The following is an 8,369-nucleotide window of genomic DNA, read 5'->3' on the forward strand; positions in this document are numbered from 1 at the left end:
ATACATATAAAATATAATGTATGTGGTATTAATGTAAACAGAGATCATCGGATGAAACAGGTCAAAACTCCCACTTAAATGGCCATTTGATTTTTGACCAATGTGTCAGAATTAGGGCGGAAAAGTCATGAGAACAAACAGTGCCAGCACAACTTACTCCAATATGGGGGGGGGGGAAGGGGGTGCAACAGAAAACAGGCACTGTTGGACACTCAACTAGAGAGACTCAGCCAGTCCTGATTCAGAGGAGACAGAAAGTGAGATGTGTCACAGTGATTCTTATTTAATTATGGGGAAATCTGGGGCACAATTTTATATCAGTGAATCTGAAACTATGAAACCAAAAACCATTCGATAATATGTCAAACTGGTTCAAGGAGAAAAAGAAAATATGAATTTGCCTGTGTCCAAACCACACACATGCGCACCCGCACATGCAGACACAGATATTTGAGCCATACGATTTTGAAAAGATTTTATTTGTGTTTTTAATGATTTATTTCTTTCTATTTTATTTGCATTTATGGTTTTCCTGCATGTATGTGTGTGAGGATGATGGACCCCCTGGGACTGGAGTTACAGACAGTTGTGAGCTGCCATGTGGGTGCTGGGAATTGAACCTGGGACCTCTGGAAGAGCAGCCAGTGCACATAACTGCTGAGCCATCTCACCAGCCCCAAATCTTTGTTTTTAGTTTTGTGTATGGGTTTGCATGTGGGTCCTTATGTGTGAGTCCCGTACACACAGAACCTAGAGGCTTCTACCAACTCTGGAGCTGGACAGTCCATCATGCAGTCCATCACGGGCGTTCCCACTTAAGTCCTCTGCAGGAGCAGTAGGGGATTTTAACTGCTGAGCCAAATCTCCAGTCCCAGAGACAGACAACTTTACAGTGAGGTTTTTGTTTTTTTCTAAATGAAAGACACAGGAAAAAAAAAAAAAAGATAAGCTCTGCTTTTTACAAACTATTCCACAACTGGAAAGTGCCAGTGGGTCCCTTCTGCCTTTTGCAAAATGATATGGTATTTATATGCAAACTGACAAAGGACCATTTCAGATTAAAAAAAAAATTGTAATTTAATCTCCTTTATCAACAGAATTCTAAAAACCTTAATGAAAAACTCTAAAGGTTAATTTATCATTGTATTTTAGAATGTCATAAGTTATGAAGAAATATAGCATACTCCAAGGAGACACAGAACCATCTAGCATTAGAGAGGGGAAAGAAAAAACCCTAAGGGATCTAATGAATTACTATGTTAAAGGGGACCCCTCCCAACCATCTCTTGTTTAATGACTTCAGGAAAACAATTATTAAAATTTGAAATCTATTCATGCTAAAACAAACAACTTAGCAAATTAAGAATGGATTTCCTCCTTAATAAGACATAAGACAGGCTGGGCATAGTGGCACACGCCTTTAATCCCAGNACTCGGGAGGCAGAGGCAGGCGGATTTCTGAGTTTGAGGCCAGCCTGGTCTACAGAGTGAGTTCCAGGACAGCCAGGGCTACACAGAGAAACCCTGTCTCGAAAAACCAAAAAACCAAAAAAAAAAAAAAAAAAAAAAAAAACACTTGCCAAAAGCTAGTGGGAGGAAACAGTTTGTTTCAGCTTACAGTCCATCCAGAAGAGAAGTCGAAGCGTAAGTCTGATGTCAGAAACTAAATGAGAGGCTGTGGAGGAATGCTGCCTACTGACTTGCTCCTCTTGGCTCAACCTGCTTTTAAACAACCTAGGATGACCTGCCTGGAGGCAGCACTGCCCACAGTGGGCTGGGCTCTCCTACAACAACCATTAATTAAGAAAATGCCCTACAGACTCTCCTACGGGCCAGACATTTTGGAGGCATTTTCTTACTTGAGGTTCCCTCTTCCCAGGTGACCCTAGCTTGGTCAAACTGACAAATAAGCCAGCACAGATGACTTAACCCTTTCAGGGAGTGGTAGCACATACTTTTTAACCCTGGAACTCAGGAGGCCTCTGTGTGTTGCAGGCCAGCCTTGTCTACATAGCGAGTTCCATGCCAGCCAGTTTTACAGCAAATTCCTTCCTGGGCTACACAGTGAGACCCCGTCACAAACAAGTTAGCAAAATTTCTTATCAACATCATTATTATTGTTTAGATAAGATTCTATGATGCTGGGCTGAAGCTGGCCTTCCACTCCTGGCATCAAGGACTCCTCCTGCCTCCTCAGGCCAGATGTTGGTGTTCTCTTTGAAGACAGTTGAATTTCATGATGAATGAGGTCTATGGTTGTAAAGACCCAAGACTTCCAAGCACACATCCTGGTTCACTGAGATGTCAATCAGGATCAAACACACCAGTGGGTGCTGAAGAGATGGCTCAGGGGTAGAAAATGCATAATACTCTTTCAGAGGACTGAGTTTGACTCTTGGCAGCAAGGCATGTGGTTCCCAACCCTTTGTGACTCCTGCTTCAGGACATCTGAAACTTCTGACCTCTGTGGGTCCTCATACACACATGGAATATCCGCACGCGGAAACACACATACATATATTAATAAGAATAATTTAAAAAATACAAATGGAATGCAACAATGGATAATCCGAGGCAGAGAAGGGGTAGAGGTGGGTACAGAAACACCCATCGCCAATCCCGGCAGATGAATCAGGAATCCAAGGTCAACTAAGCCTACATGTTAAGGTCAAGGTCAACCTGCGCTACAAGAGACCACATCAAGATACTCATTAAAAAAGGAAAAGATGTAGCCTCGTTGGCAGGGTGCTTGCTTAGCTTGCAAAAATATACACATAAATGCACAGCCACATGCACCCTGGCTGGAAGCTCAAGAAAGCCTTTTATTCCAGTACTTGAGAAATGAAAGAAAGAAGAAAAGAAGTTTTAGGTCATTCTCAAGTATCTTCGAAAAGTTGATGTAAGATATGGTGGCTCACACCTCTAATCCCAATATCTTTAGACAGAGGCAGGTAGATTTCTGAGTTTGAGGCCATCCTGGTCTACAGAGTGAGTTCCAGGACAGCCAGGGCTACACTGAAAAACCCTGTCTTAAGAAGAAAAACAAAAACAAAAAAAGAGCAAGTTGAGTTGTTGAGTTAGTAGGCCAACCTTGACTACATGAGACTGTCTCAAAGAAAAATACAGAGAGGGAGGAAGAGGAAGAGGGGGAGAGAGAGAGAGAGAGAAGGAGGGAAGAAGAGAGGGAGGGAGGGAGGGAGGAAGAGGGAGGGAGGGAAGGAGGGAGAGAGAGAGAGAGAGAGAGAGAGAGAGAGAGAGAGAGAATCTCAGTAACAACAATAAATTCACTAAGAAGTTACAAACATTTATACATTATACTCACAAGGGTCAAGGACTACAGAATCAAGCAATTATATAAAGCTATTAAGGGTCTGGAAAATTATAAAAGCAACGGTGGCAAATGTGTCTAGAACATAGTCTTCAGGGCTAGAGAGATGACTCCGCATTTCAAAGCCATGAGTGGTGCTCTTCCAGGGGACCTGTGTTTGATTTACAGTACTCAAGTGGTAGCTTACACCCAATCTATAACTCTCTCCAGTTCCATGGAATCCGACACCCTTCATGGGCATCAGGCAAACAGGTGTGGGATTGGACAGGGTCAACTGCAAATCAGATGTGAAAACCTTTACTATTCAGGAGCCGATTGCAAGGACCCTGGTTCAGTCCCCAGCATCACACCTGCACATATACACATACTGAGGCTTTGCCATGTGACTCATGTTGATGAGGTGGATTGTCCATTGATACTCCTTGGTTGCTAGGCAACGCTGAAAAAATGAGAAAGGAAAGTTCTGACAAATGTTTGAGAAGGTTTACTGGAAACACTAGAATTCATTTGTAGAGGAAGTTCTTATTTTTCTTTTCTGCTTATGAAACATTTCATCCAAGTGGGAAACTGGCCAGAGAAGAAGGAACATAAAACAAAAACAATTTCTCCGGGAACTCTTAATTTCTCACTGAATAAGTATTTTAAACCAGAATACCTGAACAGTCAAACTAATGCCAAGGTATAAATTAATTCAAATACAAAATATTATTAAATTCTCAGGCTAGGGATATGGGTTGCTATAAACACATGAGGACATAAATTTGAATCCCCAGCATCTATACAAAAATCTGATATTAATTTCAGGTTCAGTGAGAGATTCTGTGTCTCAAAAAATGACATCACAAGAGAATGAAGAAGGACACCTTTATCCAGCTTCTGTGTGGGGGTATATCTGCACACACTTATGCACACATATATATATGCCAGACACACGAACACATAAACTAAATCCTACACTGATGCTTAAATTTGGATGGAATTTATACATATGTGGTCATTTAAATGGGAATGGCTCCCATAGGCTCATATGTTTGAATCCATGGTTCCCAGTTAACTGTTTGGGAAAGATTAGGAGCTGTGGCCTTCTTTGAGGAGATAGATTGCTGTGGATGGACTTTGAAGTTTCAAAGTCCACACCAGGCCTAATGCTTTTCTCTTGGCTTGCAACTTTGTGGATTAGATGTAAAGCTCTTGGAGATTTCTCCAGCACCATGCCTGCTTGCCTGCCACCACTCTCTTCTACCATGATGATAATGTGCTAACCCTCCAAAGCTGTCAGCAAGCAGGAGGTGTTTCCTCATAGCAATAGAACAATCACGGAGGCAGAAATTGAGTTGTAGGCAGGGCAAGCAAGAGAGAGAAAGAAAGAAGCTTAAAGTTATTAATATGAATAGTTCATATTATGGCCAGAAGGACCAGTTATTGTTTTGCTGCTTTTACTATTCAGATATATATATATATATATATATATATATATATATATATATATATATATATATTTGCAGTGTTAGAGATAAACCTTAAGGCTTATGCATACTATACAAGTGCTCTCAAATCAAATATCATTTTCTTTTTCTTTTCCTTTTGGGACAGGTTCTCCTATAAGTAAGACTGGTTTGAAACTCCTGAACTTTTTGCCTTTGTTTCCTAGATGGGAGAGTTACAAGTACATACCACCATGCTTGGCTTCAAAGTATTTGTATATGTATATTTAAATGCATATATACACTTATTTCTTTTTGTATTTTTTTTTAGAAATCCAGCTATAATACAATAATCAACTTTGGCCTAACCAATATACTTTGCAGTTTTTTTGAAACACAAACATTTTAGAGTTACAGCCAAATATTCACTTGTACCACTTTAAAATGTATTTCCAAAACATAAAAGATACTCTAGCCCTGAAGATGTGTTCCCGTTAATTACAGCTTCTTACTGATCTAAAGAGGACAAACTCTTCCCATAAGTTGCCTTGGTGCCAGGGTTTTGTGGATATTTTGTTTCCTATACCACAAGCAACATGGCTACTTCAATGATCCCATAGCCTTTACCATAGACTTTTAAAATGTGAAATCACACTTATTTCCTTATGGATTTATTTACTTGCCCTGTGTCACACATGCATCAGGGTCACAGCATTCATGCGACAGTCAGAGGACAACCTGTGGGGATCAGTTCTCCTCTTGTACCTTGTGGACTTCTAGGATTGAACTCAGGTTCTCGGGCTTGCTAACAAATACCTTTATTCACTGAGCCATCTTGCCAGTCCTAGTCCTATTGTGTGTGTGTGTGTGTGTGTGTGTGTGTGTGTGTGTGTGTGTGTATGTGTGTGAGATGAACCAGCACCCTTAGTCCAACAGCCAGGATGTCTTGTTACACCACTGCAGCTCAATTCCAGAAATCACTGAAAGAGCAGGAGTTTCTCCCATTGAAGGAAGCTAATAGACATGATCTCATTTTTCCTCATTAGTCACATGTGAACCAGTAATTTCTTCATACTTGATTGACTTCAGTATCTGTGTTTGTTTGGTTTGTTTAGAGACAAGGCCTCCCCTGTCCTAAGCTGGCTTCAAACTCACCATTCCCAAAATATGAGACAGAGCTTTACTCAAAAGAGTTTCAGGCTGGCCAAAACTTCTCTTGTAGCTCCTGCTAGCCTCAGATTCCCAGCATTCCTTCTTCCTAGACCCCTTATAGGGACACCGGTCACACACCGACACTGTCAGCTGCATTTTGAAGTTCTTTCCAGTAAAATCAACAGTCTGGGTGGCATGAGTTCACAAACAAGCACCAAGAGTAACTTTGACATACGTCGAAAGTGCATCATCATTCATATTTTTATAGATGAGCAAGCGGCCAGCACTTCATCCAGGTAAGTATGTCAGGAATGCCTTTCCTCCCTCAGCCTCTCTCCACAGATGACTGTGATTTCACTCCTGACTCAGAGAGTTCGTGCCGGCTTGCAAGTCCAAACATCAGCTCAGTTTGCAATAAACTCCACGCTGCAACCCGGTTGTGCTAGTCACTGTGCTCTTTGACTTACCAGTGATCATGGTGCCCTGGGCTCTCCCCTCCTCACCTTCAGGCACCTGGCTCCGCCCAGACCACCTGGCTAGCTGGGCAGCAGTTACTCAGAGAACAGCTTTGGACTGGAAGCACCCTGGACTTCTCCTGAAGATGAGGTCATTAAACTCCTTAAGGAAACAAAAGCAGACCCAAGAGGCATGAGCCTGGACAAAGACAGGTTGGAGCGAGCCTCAGGCAAGGACTGTGTGCTTCCTGGTATTTTCCAGTCCCAGCTCCACCCCCACGTTTTCTTGGATGGCCCTGAGGTGACATTGTGGTTTCTACTCCTTCTCTATGACCAGAAATCAGGGCCTCTCACACGATCCATTCCAAGTCAGCTTTCCTCTCTGGTGGCACAGGCAGACAATAGCATCTCTCCAGGAACTGGGACAGACAACCCTTTCAAAACAGTGAGATGAGTCATGACTATTTCATATCCTGAACAAATTTGGGTCCGTTTCCAATACTCTACCAACCATGGCCAGGAAGGACACACAGAACTGTCTCTGAATGAGCCTTGTTGACCATCTCCGTCTCCAGAGCCTAAGTTCAGTGTCAGCAGAATCTGCACAGGCATCCCACCTGACCCCGTCCTCACCCCGTTCATTACATCTCTATTTTTACATCCCTTACTTATTTCAAAGTTTCAGAAGACATCGGGATATCAGCCAGGAGGTTAGAAGAGATTCTTTTCTGTTCGTTGCACATGAATTTGCTGCCCTGTTGTACTGAGCTCCCGGCTTTAGCCAAGCTGAGCAAAAGCTCTGCGAGTGAGCTGTAGCTCCAACCCAGTTCTAGAACCTTCTTAAGATCCAAGAAAGAGTTGGGCGTGGTGGCGCACGCCTTTAATCCCAGCACTTGGGAGGCAGAGGCAGGCGAATTTCTGAGTTCGAGGACAGCCTGGTCTACAAAGTGAGTTCCAGGACAGCCAGGGCTATACAGAGAAACCCTGTCTCGAAAGACCAAAAAAAAAAAAAGATCCAAGAAAGAGTGCCTCTGCTACTTGGATAGAAGCAATATATTTGAAAAAAAAATAATTATAGTTTTGCTTCTCCAAAGGCTGTTTCCTACTCAAACTGGAATATATGGGGGTGGAGGAGACAAACCTGACACCCCAAACACCAATCTAACTGCTGTGAACGAATCTGTCCCCAATTTTCCCACCACCAACCATGAGCTGTATGACAGGATGTGTTATGTAACGCTCATTGTTTTGATTAAAGAAATAAGAGGAAGCATATTGATTCTTAAGAGAATTTTTTTTTGATACTAAAGTTAAAAAAAATCAAGTTTTTTCAGATTCATTTTCTAAGAGATTTTGAGCCATATACAGGACAAACAGTCAATAGGTAATACCTCAGTCAAACTATATGGGCCTTGTTTTGATATTTGCTTGAGTATCTGTTTGTTTTGTGTTTGTTTGTTTGTTTGTTTGTTTCAACAACTTGTTAAGAAAATAATTTAGGGCTGGAGGTATAGCTCAGTTCGGTGACTTACCCAGCATACAGGAAGTCCCGAATTCGATCCTGAACCCTATGTAAACCAGGTGTGGTGGATCTGCCCTGTTACCCCAGCAAGAAGCAGGGGTAATAGAAGTTCAGTGTGATCCTTGGATACAAAGTAAATTGGAGCCTAGCCTTGGCTACCAGAGACCCTACCTCAAACAAAGAAACGAAGGATTCACGTATACCCTTATACTGGGTTCATTAAGAAAGGTCTGACCTTGAGGAAGCAGAAATGAAAAGGAGACACAAAGGAATTTATGATTAAATGAAAATAAAAATTTGGAGAAAGAAGGTTTTGCAATCAAGTTCCCGAGTCCCGCCTCTTTGGTCTGGCCCTCTCTCCAGCCTGTGTCCTTTCTCTAATAGTCACGGTCAGGTGCAGGGGCCAACCTGCTAGTCGGTGGACTGTTTCCGGTCCACAAGGAGCTTGCTTCAGAAATCATATTTTAAATGTCTATAGCAGAGCTTCG

Source organism: Mus pahari, chromosome 16, assembly GCF_900095145.1.
Source record: "Mus pahari chromosome 16, PAHARI_EIJ_v1.1, whole genome shotgun sequence".
Taxonomy (NCBI): Eukaryota; Metazoa; Chordata; class Mammalia; order Rodentia; family Muridae; genus Mus; species Mus pahari.